This window comes from Camelus dromedarius, chromosome 29, assembly GCF_036321535.1.
Source record: "Camelus dromedarius isolate mCamDro1 chromosome 29, mCamDro1.pat, whole genome shotgun sequence".
In the NCBI taxonomy this organism is placed as follows: Eukaryota; Metazoa; Chordata; class Mammalia; order Artiodactyla; family Camelidae; genus Camelus; species Camelus dromedarius.
Genome location: NC_087464.1, coordinates 13,358,408 through 13,381,015, shown reverse-complemented (window position 1 = coordinate 13,381,015; position 22,608 = coordinate 13,358,408). Strand labels below are relative to the sequence as shown.

General features: G+C 49.4%; 1 protein-coding gene and 1 long non-coding RNA gene across 3 annotated transcripts in view; one reads left to right on the top strand and one right to left on the bottom strand.

Annotated features, from left to right (window-relative positions):
- Window positions 1–4,246, top strand: part of KLHL25 (kelch like family member 25) — a 28,565-nt gene extending 24,319 nt beyond the window's left edge. For both annotated transcript variants that reach the window (XM_031440527.2, XM_031440526.2), the window contains exon 3: window positions 4,143–4,246. The gene's annotated coding sequence lies outside the window, so the exon portion shown is untranslated. The remainder of the gene's footprint in view (window positions 1–4,142) is intronic.
- LOC135319562 (uncharacterized) lies at window positions 162–21,116 on the bottom strand. Its single transcript, XR_010378269.1, has 4 exons — window positions 19,726–21,116; window positions 18,972–19,075; window positions 9,073–9,173; window positions 162–5,528 (listed from the first exon to the last, which is right to left on the bottom strand). It is a non-coding gene; the product is annotated as an uncharacterized LOC135319562 (long non-coding RNA).
- Window positions 21,117–22,608: the final 1,492 nt, after the last annotated feature.

The window sequence follows — 22,608 nt, the reverse complement described above, 5'->3', positions numbered from 1 at the left end:
GTGGTTCCCAGACATGCCAGCAGATCAGAGACACTGGGGTCTTTGACAGTTGTGTGCAGAGCTGAGGGCATCCTCACTCTGACATCAGCTGCCAGGGAAGGTTTTCCCAGAATCATCTCAGATCCAGCGCTCACTGGAAGGACTCATGAATGCACTGAAGGTGTATATTCATGGTTATGGTTTATTATGGGGCAAGGATACAGAATCAGATCAGCCAAGGGCAGAGGTGCGGGGAACAGAGCCTTGGCTGGGGGTACAAATGCAAAGCATCCCTTGTGTGCTCCCCATGGAGCCAGGACAGTGTCTCTCTGCCAGCTTTATTGAGTGACAGTACACACAGAAGATTGCCCAGCAGGGAAGCTCACACAGGCTTTGGGGTCCAGAGTTTTTATCGCGGCCCCATCACATAGGCATGATGGATTGATTGTGGTAACTCTCACATCACCTGGTCCAGTGTGACCCAAGGCTCCCACCTGAAGTCACACGGATGTGGCCACCCTGACCCTAAACAGACACTCCTGTCTATCAGATGTGATCCAGGTCACCTCCCAGAAGCCAAGGGCCAAGGCCAGCTCTCTTTCTGGGCCAGGCCAGAGTCTGTGCTCTGCAAGTTCTAAGCCCAGACCACCTGAGTCAGGGTCTCTGAGCCCAGGCCTTGTAGCCGTGTAGCTCCAGGTGAGTCCAGGGTGCAGCCAAGGTGAGAGCCCCATGCCGGGGGCCTGTGAGGGGAGTGGACCGAGCGCTCGCAGGGAGGCAGGTGCTGGCCCAGGTGGGCGGGCACCGCTGGGGACAGCTGGTGGGACCGGGGCTCTGGGACCAGCTAGCCCTGGGGCTGGGTCCTGCCTCTCCTCGGGGCAGCTGTGTGTTCGCCGGTGTGCAAGGGAGCCTCTTGTCCCCTGTCCCTCCACAAACTGGAGAGGTCTTCCTCGAAGCAGGCGTCATGATTAGGTAAGGGACAGCCCCCAACCTCCCAGCCTCCAGCGGGGTTGCTGCAGGGCTGCCTCGGTTACCCCGAGGTAGGGTGCTCTCTGTTCTTGGCGCCATCGTTACTGGAGATCATTACACAGAAAGGGAAGGTGACAGAGGATGCTGGGAGCACAGGGACACAGGCAGGTGTTCTCTGTGATGGACAGGGAGACAGGAGGATGGACTTGCCCAGGTCCTTGGACCGAGGGGGCAGTCAGGAAGGGGAGAGAGGGCAGAAGGAAGGACCAAGCCTGTCCTGGAGGGCCTCTTCCGAGGGGAGGGCAGGATTTCTCCTGCAGCCCTTCTGGGGCGGGATCTGCGGCAAGTCCTGAGGTTGGATTAAGGTCTCCCGAGCCAGCCTGCCAGGGGCTTGGGGGCAGGGGCTGGAATGGGGTGATAGAAGCACCAGAGGAGGTCCTCCATGGTCAGGTCCCAGCTCCCAGCCCTTGGGGCTGTGAGGTCGAGGGACCCTAGGTGGATGGGGGACAGGAGGCGTGGGGTCCCGGGGGCTCTGAGGAGCCCTTCCTGGGCCCTGTGCGGTTACAGCTCACAGGAGCCCCGTCAGGAGCTGGCCTGAGCTGAAAAATTTCATTTCCTTAATGACCCGGCGGCTGCTGACTCGAATGGCTGAGCACTCATACTTAGCCAGGATTGCTTCTGAATGCAATCTGATGTTTCAGCTATTAAATCAGATCCAGCCGGGCCTTCGAGGCCCTTAAAGGGATACGCCCGCGGCAGGTGAGGCAGGCCCAGAGAAGGCATCAAATCCCTGCACACGGGGTGTTTGGCCTCATCAGGCCAGCCTGGAGGGGAATGGGGCTGTGTTCTCTTTTAAGGTTTCTCTGTTTTGTTTTAACCTGCTCTCTCCCTCTTTGGGAGAAAAGTCTAACCAGCCACATGTCTTGGTCTCCTAGGGAGTGCGTTTCAAAGGGAACATTTGCATTTCCTTGAGTCCCTGTTCCTACAATCACCTGGGCAGCTCTGCCCCTGTCCAGTGTTTGCCCAACCCCAGGGCCCTGGAGGGCAGTTCTTCCCCAAGTGGGAGGGGTGGGGGGCAGGTCAGGCATTAGGACCCAGTGCACCCTTTACTTTGCCGGGGGCTTAGGAAGGGAAGCCCGCTTGACTGTTGGCTCTGACTCTTGCTGGCTGCTTGACCCTGGTTGCTTAACTTCCCTGAGCCTCAGCTTTCCCCTCAGGAACATGGGCATAAAAATTGTATCGCTTAAACTAGGTGAGTAGAAAGGGGGCTGGGGTCAGAGTCAGCCTTTGTACGAGGTTGTGATCGGGGTGGGGGATGGCGGTGATAATGGTTTTGGGATGCTTTGGGTGGCAGGGCCCTCTGGATGTCCCCGGCCAGCCCCTCCTTCTGGAAGGCTCCATGCCCCACTGTTGGGATCACACACCCATAGTAAGTAACAGGGTTCACTGGGGCCTGCTGCACACAGGTGGTGTGGGTGACCCCTGACCCCACATCCGCTCTGCAGAGATGAGGAAATTAGTTCTCCAAGAAGTATCTGCCAAAAATTTGGATGGTCCAACCCAGGAAGGCCCGGGGAAGTGCCTGAGTGATCCGGGAGGAGTCCGGGAGCCGGGCGGCTCCCAGCTCCTCTGCCTTCAGCATGCCCGTAGGGTGCTACCACTTCCTCCTTGGGACAGCCCAGGGGTCACCCAGAGCCCCTCCTCCCCAGCACTGGGGAGGAGTGGAGGGGCCTGGGTCCCTGAGCTTGGGGTTCACCCACTTAGACCATCTTGGCATGTTTGGGACCTAGTTTCTAGCTTGGGAGGAGCTTGGAGGGGTTTGGGGGGCCTTCCTCAGCCCCACTGAGGACACAGCGGTCACCCCACCCAGGCCACACAGGTGGACTGGTGGCTACACCCCAGGCTGAAGACCAAGCGTGCAGTCACTGTTACCTGATGTTTGCAAAGGTGGGGTTGTCCCCGCCTCCTGGAGGGCTGGAGACGCCTGTGGTGGGGGGCTTCTTCTCTCTTCCCTTTCGAAGCTGGGGTGAGACCCCCCCACCCCGGGGCAGCTCAGCACGTAGGGAACTGTCCCATGGCCCAAGCCTGCCTCCTTCGTTGGGGCCACCTCTGAGCCCGTGGCACTGAACGCTGGCCAGTGGAAGTGAGCCACCAGCATGGAAATGGGGTTGGGGGACAGCATGGAAGACCCTTCGTGGGAACTCCCAGCCCCTCCCTCGCTGTCCTGAGCATTCCTCCGCCACACCCCTCTGGGTCCTTCCTGGACCTGCTTCTCCGGCCAAGGGCACCACTTCTGGACACATCCCTGCTTGGCGTCGGGCTAGGGTTGTGCCAAGCTGTTGCTGTGAGTTAGGCTGTAGAAATGGTCACAAGGAAACCCTTGTGCCCACCTGGGTTTCCTTAGTTGCTTCCAGGGTCTACATCAAGCCTTCCACGTGCATTAGATGACTCCATCCTTCCCTGGGAGGCAGGTGTCCTCATTGCACGGGGAAACACGAAGCTCAGAGCGGGCCCCAGAGTGATCGAGAACCCAGTTCTGAGTGTGAGTGTCATGACCACAGGGACTGTCCTGCCTCGTTTACCACTGCATCCGTTCCGCAGGGCCGTGTGGTAAACATGTCAAGTGCAGGAGTGAATGGGCTGGCTGTCCCCTGGCTCTCGGATCTTTTCTGCCCCTCATTGTTTCTATCTCTCTGGCCTACATTTAGTTTCTCAAAAGTGCCAGATTCCCACCCTGGGGCCTTTGCACATGCCATTCCTTCTGCCCAGACTGCTATTGGCTCCTCTAGCAGACTCCTGTCTGTCCTTCAGGTCTCAGGTTAAATTTCACCACCTTCCTACACCGTCCACCCCAGTTAAAGTCCTGGTTCTAATCTCTTAGTTTCTTATTTCTCACAGCTGGCACGGTCAGTGTACGATGGCTGTGTATACTTTTGTACAAACCTGTAGTTTCTCCCACTGGAGGACGATCCTTGGGGATGGTAGCTGTGTCTGTCCTCCTGTTTCCCTGGCCCGGTGCCCGCCAGGTGGAGGGTGCTCAGGGCTGAAGGACCGATGAGTGGCTGCACTGCAGCTGAGCGAGAGCTGCGCCCTCACACCTGGGCCTTCCACGTGGCCTCTGGCTCTTCATCTGGTTCCAGGTTAGGATGGAACAAGGTGGGTGTGATTCATATCTTCTCCCTCTCATTCCTCCACAGACTCTACGCGTTTCTCCCTGCCCCACGGCTGCAGCCCTCATTGTCACATGGTGGCCCTGACCCTGCCTGCCACAGCAGGACGCCCCGCCCGGCCCCACCAGCTCTGGGAGTAGCGGCCTCGGGGGCTGCTCTGATCTTCAGAAAGAGAAACCGTCACCAGTGCCCGTGTGTCTAGCCGAGGCCTTTCCTGCTTGGCAGGGGTTTGCAGGGGCAAGGACCTTCCAGAGGGGTGAGGATGGATGCCAGGACACCCCTGGCCTTGGAGAGGACATTTGTAGAGCCTTGGGGTCACCTGTTGCAGCAAGTCCTGGCTGGGTGGGGGTGGGGGGGGGCCTGAGTTTGGCGAGGGGGTGGTGGCAACACTGATGGCCTGGCCTTTGGCCACAGCTTCCCTCTCAGTGTTATGATGTCACCCCACAGGGGGTGTCCCAGGCCTCTGGGAACGTGTGCACTGGGACTGAGGGCAGAAGGTGCGGAGGAGAAAATTGACATGTTGTTGGAGGGAGGGAACCTTTGGGTGACCTCAGCGATGCCCACAAGGCGTCATTAGCAAATGACACCCCGACCCCAGGGTTAAATGGACCCTCTCCAGAGTCGAGCTTTGTCCCCAGTGACCTTGCCACCTCCCGGTCAGACCAGCCATGCTCCAGGATGCTGTGCCCGGGTGCAGACACAGATGGGTGGGGGGCTCCTGGGTGACACATGCTGTTAAACAAGGAGATATCCTGGAGCCACCCTGTCACCTCCCTTCGGAGCCTAGCCTGAGAGGCACCAATGACCCCATCCTCCGCCAGGACTACACCAGCCCTGGAATGTGGCCCGCCCCCCCAAGACCAGAAGCAGATAGGAGCTGGGGACCACAGAGGGGCCCCAGGGTTCTCACTGCACATCCCTCTAGGGCCGGGCTCATCTCAACTTGAAGGATGGCCAGCCCCACCAGCCCCCACTATCCTTCGCCATTGACCTTCCAGCTGGTAATGATCTAGCCCATTTGCCCCCTGAACTCAGAGGTAGGGATTGTTCCCAAGAACACTGCCAGCCATTTGTTCATTTTTCCCACCTTCTGAGTCACGGGGTCCCTCCTGTGTCCATCCTCAGCAGCCAGGGTTCTGGAGAGGCTGGCTCCTGCCACAGTCCTCCTCATACTGAGCGTTTCTGGGCTGGTCCCTTGCTCGCCCAGTGTTCACTGTTGGTGCTGGGGCCAAAACCTGTGACTTCCCAGGCTGCCAGCCACCTGCACGGTGCTGCTGGGCTGGTTCAGGACTGGGGCTCCAAAGCAGGTTGCTTTCCATAATGTGGTGCTGGTCCTGTGGGCATCTCCTGGGAGCGGGGCCTTTGGGCGGGTTTGTTCACAGATGAGCACCAGCTGCAGACCATCAGCTGCCACTGGGGAAAAAGCCAAAAGCAGAAGGTACATCTCTAGGTTCTTCTCAACCTACGGACCCTGCCTCTGTCAGAGGTGGCCTCTTGCTCTTCAGAAGCCAGGTGGCTGGTCCAAGGAGATGGCTCTGCCTGAGAACGTGGGGAGGCCCCAAGGCCCGTGGAGGAAGCGGCACCCCAGGTCCAGAGCTCACCCTGCCTGTGGGGGAGGGCTCTTGGAGTGCTGAGTTGAGAATAGCACACTTCTCACAGCACAAAGGACCTCGCAGTGGTGCTTTCCCCAAAAGTTGTGTTGCTTTTATCTGTTTCTAACTTAATAAAAGAGTTAAGAAGAATCTTGCTTTCCTTGGCTGCTGAGGCCAGCCTTGAGGGATGTAAGGCAAGGGCAGACTCCGATTTCCACCGCCCCAGCCAGGGCTCACAGTCTGCCCCTCAGGTAGGTTGTGGGCTTGGCAAAGACCCGCCCTCCCCAAGGACTCGAGGGGCCCAGAGGAGAGTGCTTCTTGTCACCAGATTATTCTAGCAGCAGAAGCCTTTACCTTGATTCCATGTAGAATCCTGATTGCTCCTTTCCTGAAAAAATACCCTCCATGGTGAACTTGAAGACTGTGAGCTCCCAGTTGACACTCATTTGTGTGGAAATAACACAAGCATCCTTAAGGCATCATTACTCTGGTAGCAGCCAGCGTCGGTTATCACAACAACGTCTGTAATGCTCATTCACCTGCGCTCTCACACGTTTTCATAGCTATTGTGAACCGTAGACTCAAGGACGTGGGCACAGACATGGCAGCCCCACCCAACATCCCAGTGCAGGATCTGGTCACCGCAACACCAAACACACCCCCTATCATGGCGACAACAGCCAGCACACTCTGAGGAATGGCGTAGTTGGCATACCAAAAACAGCCTTCAGACCAGATATATTGGACTCACAATCTACCCAGGGATGTACCCTCATAAAAACTGACCTTCAGGACCACAGGAGATAATTGTTTCTCCTAAATTCATAGAGACAGAGGAAGCTAAGTAAAATGAGTAAGCAGGAGAACTACTCCTAATTAAAAGAGCAAGAGAAATCCCCTGAAAGAATGAATAATGAAACAGACCTCATCAGTCTGCTGATCCTGAGTTCAAAAAGGATGTGATAAAAATACTGAATGAATTAAGAAAGGCCATCGATAGAAACACAATTCACTGTAACAAGGAAGTAGAAACTATAAAGAGGAACCAGTAACAATTAGACAGCTCTGTTGCTGAAGTGAAAACCCAGTCTAGAAGCAATGACTAGCAGATGAAATGATGCAGAAGACAGAATAAGTGAGCTGGAAGACAGAATGATGGAACTCACCCAGTCCACAGCAGACAGAAAGACAAGTGAAAAAAAATGAAATGCTACGGGTTAACATACTTGAAAACCAGGATAACCACAAATCAAAAGCATTCAGTAGGTTCACAAAAACCGAAATGAAAGGAACTCAAGTGTAACACAAAAGGAAAGGAATACACAAATAACGTACAGTATACAATTAGTCGAATATACAAATAACGTAGATAATACAAAAAGAAAGGAACAAAGAAATCACAAAAGGAAAAATTAAAAATGAACAGAACTACAAAATCAACTAGAAAACAATTTAAAATGGCAATAAATACATACTGGTTATTACTTCCATTTTTAAAAATTGAAGTGTAGTCCATTTACAGTGTATCAATGTCTGGTTTACAGCATAATGTTTCAGTCATACATATATTTGTTTTCATATTCTTTTTCATTATAGGTTACTAAAAGATACTGAATAGAGTCCCCTGTGCTCTACAGAAGAAACTTACTGTTTGTGTATTTTATAGAGTAGTATCTACAGATCTCAAACTCCTAATTTATCCCTCTCCACCCCGTTTTAGTAACCATAAGTTTCTTTTCTATGTCTGTGAATCTTTCTGTTTCATAAATTAGTTCATTTGTGTCTTTTTTTCTTTCTAGATTCCACATACAAGTAGTATCATATGCTATTTGTGGGAAGGGATAAATTGAGAGTTTGAATAATTACTTTAAATGTCAAGGAACTAAATGCTCTGATCAAAAGACATCCAGTGGAAGACTGGATAAAAAAGCAACCTACAATGTGCTGCCTACAAGAGACTCACTTTAGGGTGAAACACTCACAGACTGAAAGTGAAGGGATGGAAAAAGATATTTCAAGCAAATGGAAATAAGAAAGCGAGGGTAGCGAATATTTGTATGTATATGCATGCCTAGGACATTGTGCTGTACACCAGAAACTGACACATTTTAAGTGATTGTATTTCATTTTTTAAAAAAATGCAATAGTTGTAAAAAAAAAAAAAAAAAGCAGGAGTAGCAATACTCATGTTAGACAAATAGACTTCAAAACAAAGACCATTAAAAAAAGACCAAAAAGATGTTATATAATAAAAGGATCAATATGAGAAGAAGATATTACGCTCATTAACATATGCACCCAACATAGCAGCACCTAAATAACGTAAAATACTAACAAACATGAAAGGGAAAACTGACAAGAATAGAACAGTAGGTGACTTTAACACCCACTGGCAACAGTGGGCAGATCTTCCAGACAGAAAACCAGTAAGGCAACAGAGATCCTAAATGACATAATTAAATGGATTTAATTGATATCTACAGGAGACTAGGTCCAGAAAACCAGAATACACATTCTTTCCAAGCACACAGGGAACATTTTCTGCGATAGACCACATACTCGGACACAAAACAAGCCTTGACAAATTTAAGAGGATGGAAATTATTTAAAGCATCTTTTCTGACCGTAACTTTATGAAACTAGAAATCAATCACACAGAAAAAGAAACGGAAGAAAAATCGCATGGAGATAAACAACATGGTACTAAATAAACCACTGTTATCAATGACCAAACCAGAGGAAATCAGAAAATACTTCAAGACAACCAACAATGAAAACACAGCCACACAGAATCTGTGAGATGCAGCGAGAGCAGTCCTAGGAGGGACGTTCTGAGCGATGCAGGCCTTCCTAAAGAGACACGAAAAATCTCCGACCACCTAACCTACTACTTACAAGAATTAGACAAAGAACAAATAAAATCCAAAGTCAGCAGAAAGGAGGAAATAAAAAGGTATTTAAAAAGCAATAGAAAAGACAAACTAAGAGCTGGTTTTTTGAAAAGAAATAAAAATCAACGAATCTCTAGTCAAGCTCACCATGGAGAAAAGAGAGAAAACCCAAATAAACAAAATAGGAAATGAAAGAAATAACAACTGATACTGCAGAAATAAAAAAAAAAAATCGTAAGTGAATGCTATGAACAGTTACATGCCAACAAATTGGACAACCTAGAAGAAATGTTTGTAGAAATATACGGCCTGCCAAAATTGAGTCAAAAAGAAACATAATTTGAACAGACCAATCACTAGAAGTGAAATAGAATATATATTCAAAAACAAAAACAAAAAACTCCCTGCGAACAAAAGTCCAGAACTGGACAGCTTCACTGGGGAATTCTACCAAACATACAAAGAAGAACTTACTTTGACCCTTCTCAAACTCTTCCAAAAGACTGAAGAGGAGGGAACACTCCCAAAGTCATTCTGTGAAGTCATCATCACCCTGTACCAAAATCAGAAAGACACTACAAAAAAAAAAAAAAAAAAAGTAAGTTAGTTACAGGCCAATATCTTTGATGAATATTAATGCAAAAATCAACAAAATAGTAGCAAACCCCGACAACTGGATGCACTGAGATTGCTTGGTGGCAGGGATTCATTATGGGATCCCCAGGAACGGCCTGGTCCCGATCCTCCTGGTGCTCATTTCTCAGCCCAGGATCAGGGGTTGGGACTGAGGACTAGGACCAAGGTTGAGGGACTCGACAACTTTTTTTCCTTGAACATCCCTGGGCTGGGTATGACTGTATGGCAGGGAACGAGTTCCTCCCCAGAATGCCTCCTGGCCCATAGTGGGTCAGTTCTGGGCACCAGAATTCACTTCAGAGTTTGGCCATAGGCATTCTGCCAGGGCTGCCCTCAGCCCATACAAGCACACTGAGAAATTTTCGCCAAAAGATACCCTTTCTGCATCAACTTTGGTCAGTAGAGCACCCGCTGTGCATGAAGATAGTTTACGTCCTTCTACCTCCCACTGCTGCCACAGTAAGGAAATATGACTAAGAAAAACATGGTAATATTTAAAATAAAAACATTAGCAAACTGAATTCAGCAGTACGTGAGAGGGGTTATATACCATGATCCTGTTTGTTTCATTCCACGTTGCAAAGATAGTTCAACATAAGCAAATCAATCAGTGTGATACACCACATCAACAAAGATAAAAAGCACATGGTCATTTCAGTAGACATAGAAAAATCATTTGGTAAGATTCAGCATCCATTCATGATAAAAACTCACCAAAGTGAGTAGAGAGGGAACATACCTCAACATAATAAAAACCATTTACGACAAGCCTACAGCCAACATAGCACTCAGTGGTGAAAAGCTAAAAGCCTTCTTGCTGACTAACTCAGGAACAAGACAAGGATGCCCATTCTCACTACTTCTATTCAACATAGTATTGGAAGTCTTAGCCTCAGCAACCAGACAACTAAAAGAAATTAAAAGGTATCTAAACTGGGAAGGAAGAGGTGAAACTGTCCCTATTTGCAGAGGACATGATACTCTTATAGAGAACCCCAAAGACTCCACACAAAAACTATTAGGACTAATACATTCAGCAAGGTAGCAAGATACAAGATTAACATACAGAAATCTGTTTTGTTTTTTACACTGTGAAATATCAGAAAGTTCTTATAAAATCACATCCAAAAAAAAAAAAACAAAAACAAAAAAACCCTAGGAATAAACGTAACCAAAGAGGTGAAGACCCATATGCTGAAAACTGTAAAACATTGATAAAGGGAATTGAAGATGATTCAAAGAAACTGAAGGATATCTTACGCTCTTGGATTGGAAGAGTTAATGTTGTTAAAATGGCCATACCACCCAAAGCAATGTACAGATTTAATGTGGTCCCTATCAAAATACCCATGTTTTTCACAGAAGTAGGACACATAATCCTAAATTTTATAGAGAGCCACAGAACACCCTACATTGCCAAAGCAATCCTGGGGAAAAAGAACAAAACTGAAGGCATAACTCTTCCAGACTTCAGGTAATCCTACAGAGCTACAATAATCAATACAATGTGGTAATGGCACAAAAACAGACATATGGATCAATGGAACAGAAGAGAGTCCAGAAATAAACCCACACACCTGCAATTAATCCACAACAAAGGAGGCAAGAATATACAACGGAGAAAAGACAGTCTCTTCAGCAAATGGTGTTGGGGAAGCTGGATAGCTACATATAAATCAATGAAATTAGAACACCCCATATATAAAAATGAACTTAAAATGGTTTAAAGACCTAAATATAAGACATGACACCATAAAACTAGAAGTGAGCATGGGCAAAGCCTCTTGGTCATAAATCATAGCAATATTTTCTTAGGTCAGTCTCCCAAGGCAAAGGAAATAGAAACAGAAGTAAACAAATGAACCTAATCACACTTGCATGCAGCAAAGGAAACCGTAAAAACAAAAAGACAACCTACGGAATGAGAGAAGATACTTGTAAGTGATGTGACTGACAAGGGGTTAATATCCAAAATATACAAACTGCCCACACAGCTCGATGTCAAAAAAAGATAAACAACCCAATCAAGAAATGGGCAGAAGACCTAAATAGACATTTCTCCAAAGGAGACATACAGGTGGCCAACAGGCATGTGAGAAGTTGTTCGCCATCGCTAATTACTAGAGAAATGCAAATCAAAACAATAATGAGGTATCTATCACCACACTGGTTAGAATGGCCATCATCAGAGGTCTACAAATAAGTGCTGGAAAGGGTATAGAGAAAAGGGAACCCTCCTGCACTGTTGGTGGGAATGTAAATTGGTACAGCCATCATGGAGAACAGTATGGCGGTTCCTTAAAAAATCTGAAAATAAAACTGATTCAGCAGTCCCACTCCTGGGCATATATCTGGAAAAGATGAAAACTCTAATTCAAAAAGATACATGCACCCCATTGTTCATAGCAGCGCTGTTTACAGTAAGCAAGACACAGGAACAGTCCAGGTGCTCATCAACAGATGATTGGTTTAAGAAGATGTGAAATATCACTGTGCCACAAAAAAGAATGAAATAATGCCATTTGCAGCAACATGGAAGGACCTAGAGATTATCATACTAAGTGAAGTCAGACAGAGAAAGACTAATATATGATATCACTTATATGTGGAATCTTAAAAAATGATACAAATGAATCTATATACAAAAGAGAAACAGACACAGGCGTAGAAAACACACTTATGGTTAATGGTTACTACAGAGGAAAGGGAGCGGGGAGGGATAAATTAGGAGTATGGGCTTAACCGATATACACCACTACACATAAAACAGATAAACAATAAGGACCTACTGTATAGCACAGGGAACTATATTCAATATCTTACAATAACCTATAATGGAAAAGAACCTGGAAAAATACATACGCATACATAGCTGAATCATTTTGCTGTACACCTGAGACTAACACAACATTGTAAATCAACTATACTTCAGTTAAGGAAAAAAAGAACGTGGGCACAGGCACGGCCAGGCTGGTATCTGATCTGACCTCAAGGCGCCCCTCAGGGCGGGCAGCCCAGCAGCTGGGTGAGGGCACCTCTGGTCTAAACCTCAGTGTTGTGCAGGCCCCTAGAGCTGAAACTGGGCCTTAACATTGAAGAAGTGCTTCACGTACTGAAGTAGGGGTATTACAGCACATGTCTTATAAAATTGATCTTGAATGAATGAGCGGATCTCAAAAGTATGTTGCTGGTAGAAGAGCCAAGAGCAGGGATGCCCTGACAGCCCTGAGGCCCAGCCCGGGGAGGGATACCCTGACCCCATCACAGTGTCCACTCCTGCTGCAGTGCTGACAGCAGCCAAGGCAAGCACCACCTCGTAGGCTTGAGATCTAGACACCAGGGGTCAGCCTCTGGCTACACAAACAGCCCAGACAGGAAGTAGAGGTGTATTTCTTGCTTATGCAGCCATGGTCTGAGTGTAAATGAACCAAGGCTGGAGTGGCTCCATGGGACTGGGCTCCAGGCTCCTCTTGTGCAGCTCTGCCAGCTTCCATGCAGGCTGCCACCTCCTGGCCCAACATGGCCACCCAGCCCCTGCCGTCTCATCTGCATTCCAGCCAGTGGGAAGGGAAAAAGATGACATGACCAGCAAGCCTCTTAAAGGGCAAATAACCTCTGCCCATTCCCAAGGGAGGCTGGGAAGTGTAGTAAAACACTTTTCTGAGTGAAAGGGAGGGAGGCTATTGAGGGACAATAGCACCCTCTCCATCTGTGTGCCTGGTCTGGAGTGGAAGCTGCCTGCAGTGACCGGCTTCCCCTTCTCTGAGCTGGTAAAGTGGGACACACCGGGCGAGCCATCAGGCCCCTTCAAGAGCCTGGCCCTGTGTGTGTGCTGGCGTTTGTCAGCTGCAGCTGTGCTGCCCCTGCACAGCACACCAGTGCTTTGCACAGTTACCTCCTTTAATCCTCACGACGACCCCCTGGGAGGTGGGCATCCTTGTCCTCTTCCTGCCGGCGAGGAAGCAGGCCGAGAGGTTAAAGCTCCTCACCGAGAGCTCCTGCGGGTAGGAGGCCCCAGGCTGCAGTGGGCAGAACGTGGCCCCCGGGGCAAGGCCTGCTGAGTTTGGGGCCAGCTCATCTGTGTGCAGCTTGGATAAAACAGTTGATTCCCTGCTAGGGACTTAATGATGACAGGGTTAACGGAAGGGATTGAGGTCAAAGTCTGTAAAGCACTGAACACCTGAGAGCCCTCGCTACAGCGGAAACGGCCACCACTGCTGCGGTGACGGAGCTGGGATTTGCACCAACCACTGCCCCGCAGGCCTGGTTCCAGGTTCCTTGGCTCCCCAGGGGCCAGGCCAAATCCGGGATGGGAGGGGGGCCCCTCCCACCATTGATGGGGCAAGGAATCTCTGGGGACCTCGGTCCCAAGAGGACCTCCAGGGCTTTCATGGGTTTTGGCTTCCGGTGCAGGAAAGAGTAAGGAAGTTAGGCCACCTGGAGGCTTCAGCATCCTGGGAGCCTTCCCAGAGACGCTGCATTTCCCAGGAGGTGGGGGGCGCCACCTGCCTCCCCTCACCACTCCTCAGCCACGCCTCCGTGGTCCAGAGGGCCTTCCTCGGGGCTCCAGAGGCTTTCTCCCTAGGAATCTTTGCCCCAAGCATTTTTGCTACCTAAGTAATTGGCCACAGGCAATTTTGCTGTAAAAGATAAAATATCTGGCTGACAGTTTGGTTTCACTTCTCCTTTAACGCAGTACTTCCATTTGTATGTTGAAGAGCTCAGCTGTAAATATGCACCCTAGTATTTGGAAACGGATACCGCTCTCTTAATGAAGGAAGAAATTTTAATGAAAAAGAAGTGTGATGCCAAACGAGGAAATAAATTAGTAATAAAAAGTAAAGTGTAAAATACTATGAACAAGAAACTTGGAAGACAAGTGCTTAGGTACAACCCACAAAATAAAATCAGTTACTTATGCGGTATTGCCATGGATCTACACGCATTTTATACGTATTCAGATATTTTATATTTCACAGTGTCTTTAATTTTGTTTTTCATTTCTCTTACCGCGCGGCTCTTGTTGACCGAGCGTTGTGACCGTCCCCTGTGCCGAGACCGTGCCGCGGCTCAGCCTCCCCTCCGCACGTACCTGCAGGGCTGGTTCCCGTCTGGGGTTCAGTGGTTATCAGTTGGATCATCATGAACAGTTTTGTACATGTCACGTTCCTTGTCCTGTCGATGCTTTGGGCCACGTTATACCCAGAGAGGTTATGGAGTGCAGGGTGGTTTAAGTGGAAGAGACAGGCATTGAGGTTAAAGGGCAGAGCCTGCACCAGAAGAGACTCAGGTTTCAGAGCCCAGCGAATCCAGATTGAAATCTGGCAGGATATGCTGAGACTCGTTTTCATCATCTGTAGGAGAGTCCTTCCACTTACCTGGAAGGACTGTCAAGCGACTTTAAATAAGAATATGTGTATTTCTTTCTTTCCTTAAAAAGTGAGCTGGCAGGTGCTCAGTAACCGGTTTGTTGAGTTGAATTGGGTAAGACTGGACCATTTTCCTGGCCTTTCTACAGCTAAGAGAGAGGAGGAGCTTTGCTCTGGTGCCCTGGAACAAGCTTCCAGACACTCCTGCACTGTATAATCAACTAATTCATCCTCTGATGTGTGGGGCACCAACTCCACACCAGGCACTGGCTCCAGGCAGGCGCTGAGCCCTCCCTGTGGGTGACAGGCCCACCCACGTGCTCACATCACAGCTCTGCCACCCCAGCCAGGCCCCCGTGACTCTGAAGTTGTTTGCAGGTCAACTTGACACTGCTTCACCTGCAACACCCAGGGTTGTCCCTCCCAAGCAGCTCAGCCATGGGAGGGACCGGGGGGGGGGGCAGCTCCTCCCTCACTTGACTCATCCAGACACTTGCATGGAGGGAAAAGCACACTTTGAGACTGAATGGCTTCTTTCCACACATTAGCTCATTTCAGCTTTGTAAAGACTTAAAGACAACTCTATCTCTGTCCACTTTACATAGGGGACGCTGGTGTCCTGGGTCACATCTCCACGCCCCTATGAGGGCTTCACAGACTAGGGGACACTAGGTCTTGTCTCTTCCCTCTCCAGCTCCCCATTTCTCAGGGAGAAAGAAGAGATTTTAACACGAGAGAAGAAACAACACCCCAAAGCCCGGGCTGCTGAGTTAGGCTGTGTAGTTGTGCCCTGACGACAGGCCAGCTGGGGCCCAGGCTGCAGCCCCCTTGTATGTGGTGACCTTCCTTGAGAAGGTCCCTTTACTCCTCAGGTAAAGAGAGAGATTACGGACTTCCTTCAAGGATGTCCATGTCCTTTGCCCCATATAAGTTTCCAACTGAATCATTTTTGTGTATGGGTTTGGAAAAAAATTATTAGGAAGATGAAAGCATTCTAGATTTTCAGGAAGGGGGTAGTCAAAGGAGACACCATCAAAAATACATGTTTCCCTTGTAGCCGTGGCCGCCAGGAAGCCCAGGGCCAACTGAAACTCGGAACAGAGGCCACAATCTCCCTTTTCTTGGCACATGTACTTCCTCCTCCTGCCACAGCCCTGATTTTCATTTTGTAAGTCAACGGTGACTGCAATCACAGGACCTCAGCCCCCGCTTGGGAAGCACAGAGTCACGGACTGCTGTACTTTGTTGTCTGATTTTCAATGTCTTTAAAACCATTATTCCACATATTTTGTCTGGAGTTTGGGTTGTTTTAGGTAGCTAGGTAAATCCAGTCCCTATGATCCCATCTTGGGGAGCAGAAGTTCTTACTATTGTTGATTTTTATTTATTTATTCTACTTACCAATAGCTTCTCCATTTTCTCTAATAATTAAAACATGTTTTTACTTTGAGATAGGCAAAAAGGACACTATAAAAGAAGTTTAGAGAAGTAAGAAGTATCTAAATTCCCCAACAACGATACATCTTTAAAGGGGAACGTTAAGCACCCAATGTTCATACGAAAATGTGAAATGAAGTAAGTAGGATATGAATGTCTATAGGACATGATTTTAATTTTGCTAAATAAAAATGTGTACAAAGACTTTTGGTGGGAATATAAATTGGTACAGCCACTATGGAAAGCAGTATGAAGATTCCTTAAAAAAAAAAAAATAGAGCTACCATATGATCCAGCATTTCCACTCCTGAGTATATATCTGGAAAAACAAGATCTCTAATTCAGAAAGATATATGTGCCCCAATGTTCACAGCAGCATTGTTTACAGTAGCCAAGACATTGAAGCAACCCAAGTGCCCACAACAGGCAACTGGTTTAAGAAGATGTGGTACTTATGTACCATGGAATATTACTCGGCCATAAAAAAAGAATGAAATATTGCCATTTGCAGCAACATAGATGGACTAAGAGAATATTATGCTCAGTGAAATACAGAGAAGGACATACCATATGATATCACTTATATATAGAATCCAAAAAATAATACTAATGAATATAGACACAAAACAGAAACAGACTCACAGACACAGAAAACAAACTTATGGTTACCAAAGGGGAAAGGCGGAGGGAGGGAAAAATTAGGAGTATGGGATTAACAGATACAAACTACTATACATAAAATAGATAAGCAACAAGGTTCTACTGTATAGCACAGAGGATTATACCCAATATCTTTTAATAACCTATAATGGAATATAATTTGCCAAAAAAACACCACCGATTACTATGCTGTATACCTGATTGACAATATTGTATATTAACCATACTTCAATTTAAAACATGTACAAAAACAGTCTCCTAAGGTAATGGACATAAAAGCAAAAACAAATAAATCGGACCTAATTAAACTTACAAGCTTTTGCACAGCAAAGGAAAACCATAAGCAAAACAAAAAGACAACCTACGGACTAGGAGAAAATATTTGCAAATGATGCGACTGACAAGGGCTTAATTTCCAGAACATACAAACAGCTCATACAACTCAATAACAAAAAAACAAACAACCTACTTAAAAAATGGGCAGAAGACCTAAACAGACTTTTCTCCACTGAAGACGTACATATAGCCAGTAGACACATGAAAAGATCAAAATCGCTAATTATCAGAGAAATGCAAATCAAAACTACAATGAGGTATCACCTCACATTGGTCAGAATGGCCATCATTCAAAAGTCCACAAACAAAAGCTGGAGAGGATGTGAGAAAAGGGAGCCTTCCTATACTGTTAGTGGGAATGTAAATTGATGTAACCATTATGGAGGACAGTATGGAGGTTCCTTAAATAACTAAAAGTAGAGTTACCCTATGATCCAGCAATCCCACTCTTGGGCATATATCCAGAGAAAACTCTTAACTCGAAAAGATACATGCACCCCAGTGTTCACAGCAGCACTATTTACAATAGCCAAGACATGGCAGCAACCTAATTGTCCATCGACATTAAGCAAAGTAAGTCAGGAAAAGAAAGATAAGTATCATATGATATCACTTATATGTGGAATCTAAAAAAAATGATACAAATGAGCTTATTTACAAAACAGAGAATGACTCACAGACATAGAAAATAAATTTATGGCTACCAAAAGGGAAAGGAGGGAAGAGGGATAAATTAGGAGTTTGAGATTAGCAGATAGAAACTACTATACATAATATAGATAAACAACAAGGTTCTACTGTACAGCACAGGGAACCATATTCAGTATCTTTTAATAACCTATAATGGAAAAGAATCTGGAAAAGAATATATATATATAAAACTGAAACACTATGCTGTATACCAGCAACTGACACAACATTGTAATTCAAATATACTTCAATTTAAAAAATGTGTACAAAGAAAACATGAAATATCAGTCGATTTTAGGTGTTTAAAAATGTTTTAAAAATAAATCTCAGTGCTTCCCATATATTCTTTAGGGAATGTGAATTATAATCATATCAAACAGCAAACAGCCCCGAAATGTTAAGACAACATCCTTGCAGAGGAGAGGCTCATATCAGGCTGGGAGAGAGGACATGGGTGTGAAAGGGCAGGTGGGCTGGGGCAGGGACCACGATGGGCTAGAATCCTTGGGGGAAGGGAGCTGGAGGTTGGCATCAGAATCTGGGCCTTGCAGGCAGCGTTTGGGCCAAGTGAGCTGGGCTCAGCCCAGCCTGTCTTATCCACCTAGCATCTTCCATTACTTCTGGAGGCCCCTGGATTTTTCCCCCAGCCCAGGCCCAGTCCCCCGTGTACTCCTCCCATGGGCAAGACTTCTGCCTCATTCTCCCTTGTGTTTATCCTGCTGCTTGACAGCCTCCAGTGGGAGTCAAGCCCCAAGGAGAGAGTTGTCATCCTTCAGGCCTGGAGACCAGGCTACTCAAAGCTCAGGCTTCCATCAGATGCAGAGCTGGCTCCATCTCAGGGACTGTTTGGAGACACAGGGGAAGGGAGCCTCACCTACAGAACAGAGCTGATCTCTGGGCTCAAGCCTGGGGATTATCCAGCCTCTCAACCTCAGCTGCAGGCAGGAACCACCCAGGACCCCTAAAATGTCCGAATCCTGAGCCCCACCCCAGTGGTTCAGGTGGGATCCACCAGAGGTGTGGCCTGGGCGGCCAAGGCTCAACCTTCCCCACTTTGCCCCAGAATGATTCTAACGTGCACAAGGCCCAACCACCCACTTTGTGGATGTGACGCATGCAAGGTCCCCCAGCCCTTCAGTGACAAGGTCAGCGCACATCGTAGATGGTAGGAAGTATCTACGGAGCATTGATTCTGTCCTGTTATCTCTTCATCACAACGGCCCTGTGGGCTTATAGGGTTCCTACCTCACCGATGAAGACTGAAGCCCGTACTTCACCAAGACTCATGCGGCTGCTCCCATGATTTGTTAACAGATTTGTGAAGAGCCAAGATGCTCGTGGAGAATCATCTGCAGAACAAGAGCAGGACTGCATGGAGGGAGCTGCTGTTTGCGGAGTGGAGAGGACCTCACCGCCCGAGGGGTGGAGTACCTGCCACAGCACCTTCCTTCCTCCTGCCCCCGAATCCACTCTTCCAGGACAGGAGCACAAGGGTGCGCCCGGGACTCTGGAACTGTGGTGTGCATACAGCTCCCAGGGAGTTAGTCAAGGCTGCAAATTCCCCAGCTTCATCCCAGGAGTCTCTGACTCACTGAATCTGGGGTTGGGCTCAGGGAGAAGCATTTTCAACAAGCAGCCCAGATAATGCAAATGCAGGGATCCGCAGACTGTCCTTTGGGGAGCACTAGTCTGAGGGACGATCTTGGGTCTGCCCGTCAGCAGGCGTGGGTCTGATGCTGGCTCTGGCTGGGCCGATTACCTAACTCCACGAGCCTTGGTGTGATCATCCACAAATGAGAGACCCAGGCCCCCTTCAGGAGGTCAAGTTCAATGGCATCAGGCACATGAGACCAGTGGCTTTCCAGCCAGTGAGTGCCCATCGCTCTTGGGCCCTTCGTGGGAAGGTCATCCCAAGAAGATAAAACACTGGCAGACTTTTCTCTGACCCAGATGAATCTTAAACCATATGGGAACCCTGAAGTCACAGTAAAATGCTCACCGTATGCACATTCTCAAGATCCAGGCCTTCGTCTTGTCTCTACCTGCCAAGCAAAAAGAAAGGACAAGTAATTTTTTCTACAGTAACACCATGGGATAGGTGCCATCATCCCCATTTTACAGATGAGGAAACTGTAGCTCAGAGAAGTTAAGGGTGTTGGCCTAGGACACACAGAGTGGATGTTTCCAGACCTGGCTGCTTGGGTTCTCCCAGCCCCCTTTTCCCGGAGCTGCTCTCATCCCTAGTAGGAGAGGGCGAGAGAGCCCCCCTGGGCTCTCTGGTCCCAGAGTGGAGGGGGTTGGTAGCCATCCCAGCACTGGCAGCAGGACACTGCACAGTTCAGGTGGAGGACCCTGGCAGGGGGAACCTTTCCAGAAATAAATGAGGGTCACCTGCCAGACTTGGCCCTGCTGGCAGAGCAATGGCCCCTGACTCTTCTGGGCCCTGGGACAGTCCCAGCTGTCCTTTACTCCCAACACTGCAGCCTTGGAATGAGGGTGTGAGGGCTGGGCATCAGCCTGTTTCCAGGCACAGGGGACTGGGGCTTGGCCTGGAAGCCGGGGGAAGTGACTATAGAGGCAGGGCTGAGGTGGGTCCAGCTGCCATGTGGTTCCATGTAGCCAAGATGCTCAGGGAAGACAGGGAGGGACTGGGTCTGCCCTGGCAGTCAGGGCAGGCTTCCTGAAGGAAGTGACAATTTAGCTGAGCCCAGTAAGGGAAGAGGGGACAGGTATTCTGAGCCCAGAGATAAGGGGCTCCAGGCCACACCCTGTGCTGGGTGCTGGTGCCAGGTGATGGAGAAGGTCGTTTCACCTCTGGGTGCTTGCCTCCTTGTACAGACAGGTCAAGAATGGGGTTCCAGGGGCGATGACAGGCTGCTGCTGCCGGTTACAGGCTGGGGATCAAGAATTGTGTGCTGGGGACCAACCTCTGGCACCTCATCAACTCGTCACAGCAAACCTGTAGGCTAGGTACCCTGGTTCCTGCATGACAGGGGAAGCGGGGACAGACAGGTTTAGTAACTTGTCCAAGGTCACTCGGCCCTTACACTGCAGGACTGAATGTGGAGCTGACTCTCTGATCCTGTCTGTGCCCATTCTTTCACTCACCCCATGGCCCCCTCAGCACAGCAGGACCCCAGCCTGGCCCTCTCCCCAGCCCCGTGCCACATCTGGGTGGAGGGAGTAGTTTCAGGTGACCAGTGTCCCACTCTTTTGGATTCAGACAGGCAAGGCTGGAAGAATGGGCGTTGTCCCGGCAACCGCCTGGCTCCCACCCCGAAGATGCTGGGGGTGGGGTGGGAAGTTCAGGGCCCCTCAGAGGGTTGTGGTGACGAGGGAAGGAGAAAGAAGCAGGCCCAGTCCTCAGCTGGTCTGTTAAGGAGCCAGCACCTCCTGGTTCCCCCCTACCCAATTCTCCCCCAGAGGCCCTCCCGGGCCCCCTCCCCTCCCACTCTCATCCCAAGGGTCCAGATACCGTTTCCCAGGAAGGAGTCTCACCAAGCCATCTGGAGGGAGGAGCAGCCCGACTTCAGCGGGACTGTCCAGAGCTGTGTGCAGCAAGCCATTACCACATGAAAGAAAGAGGCCAGAGGGGGCCTGGGGACGAGCCTGGCTGTAACCTGGACACCAAAGGCCTTGGGAGGGAGTGCGTGGTGGGAGGCCGGTGGGCCCTGAGGCCTACATTTCCCAGCTCCGGGGCACACCGAGTCCCGCCCTCCTCTCCGCCTGGGTCTCCTCTCGGGACCCCACATGGGTGGCATCACCGTTCACCTGCAATTGCCCCACCAGCCTCTGGGCCATCTTCCCACGGTGACCTGAGGCCCCTGAAGGAAAGGGGGCAACGTTAGGAAAAAGGAATCTCCAGAGAATCCCAGAGCAGGAACTGGTGGGGGAGGCCCTCCAAGTGCTTCTCGCTTTGAAGGAGGCCCCCAGCCCTGAGTGAGGGATGTGGGGACGAGCTTCCTGATGTTATTTCTGATGCTCTGCAGCGCAGCTCACTGCGACTCTGTCTCTGGTCCTGCTTCCCAGGAGATTACAAACCTGTGCACTGCGTGTCCTCCTTGCCCAGCAAGCTCTTTTCTAGACTTTCTGGCAGCCCTACCTCCTCTCTTAGTGAGTTTGTGACTCAGGTTTCTGTCGTGTTGCATTAGTTCCCACACTCCCTTCCTGGGCAGAGCCCATCCTGGGTTGGTTTGTACCTGCTCCAAACTGGGCTTCCCCTCGGGTAGGGGAGCCTCAGACAAGAATGAGCCCGGTTCATCCATGGCACCTTCTTCCCCAGGAGCGGCAGAGACCCAGTGGCCCGGTGGGCCAGAGTTCTCGGATCCCTGAGTGCTTTGTGCTTCTGCTGTTCTTCTCGAACAAAGGGCGCCTCCTCCCTCCTCCTGCCGCCCACACAGAGCCTGTCCCTGGCTCAGACCCAAGCACAGCGGCCAGTGGAGGAGGGAGGTCATGGGAACCACTCTCCTGGCCCCGCTGGGGGCGGCGGGACGCTGTGGCCGCCCTGACAGCCAAGGGCGGGGGCGGAGAAAAGGGTCCAGTGTTCACAGGCTGACGGGGTGGCAGCCACTGCCCAGGCTACAAGACTTTTCACGAATCTGAGTCCTCTAAGTTCACCGAGTGAGGGAAGACACTTGGGAGCCTGGCAGGACTTTCTTCTTTTTGGTTCTCGCTGGGGGAGGGACAGGGAGCTTGCGAGCGCAGAGCCAGAACCGAGGCAGCTGTGCCCACGCCCCTTGCGGCCCGGGGGACTGAGGGGCCTTCACAGGGACAGGAGGCTTCAACTCCGAGAGGCAGCCAGCAGTTCAGGAACAGAGGCCCAGGCACCCGCAGGCAGGATCAGCAACGGCTCCCGCTGTGTATTCCAGCAATTTCTCAGTGG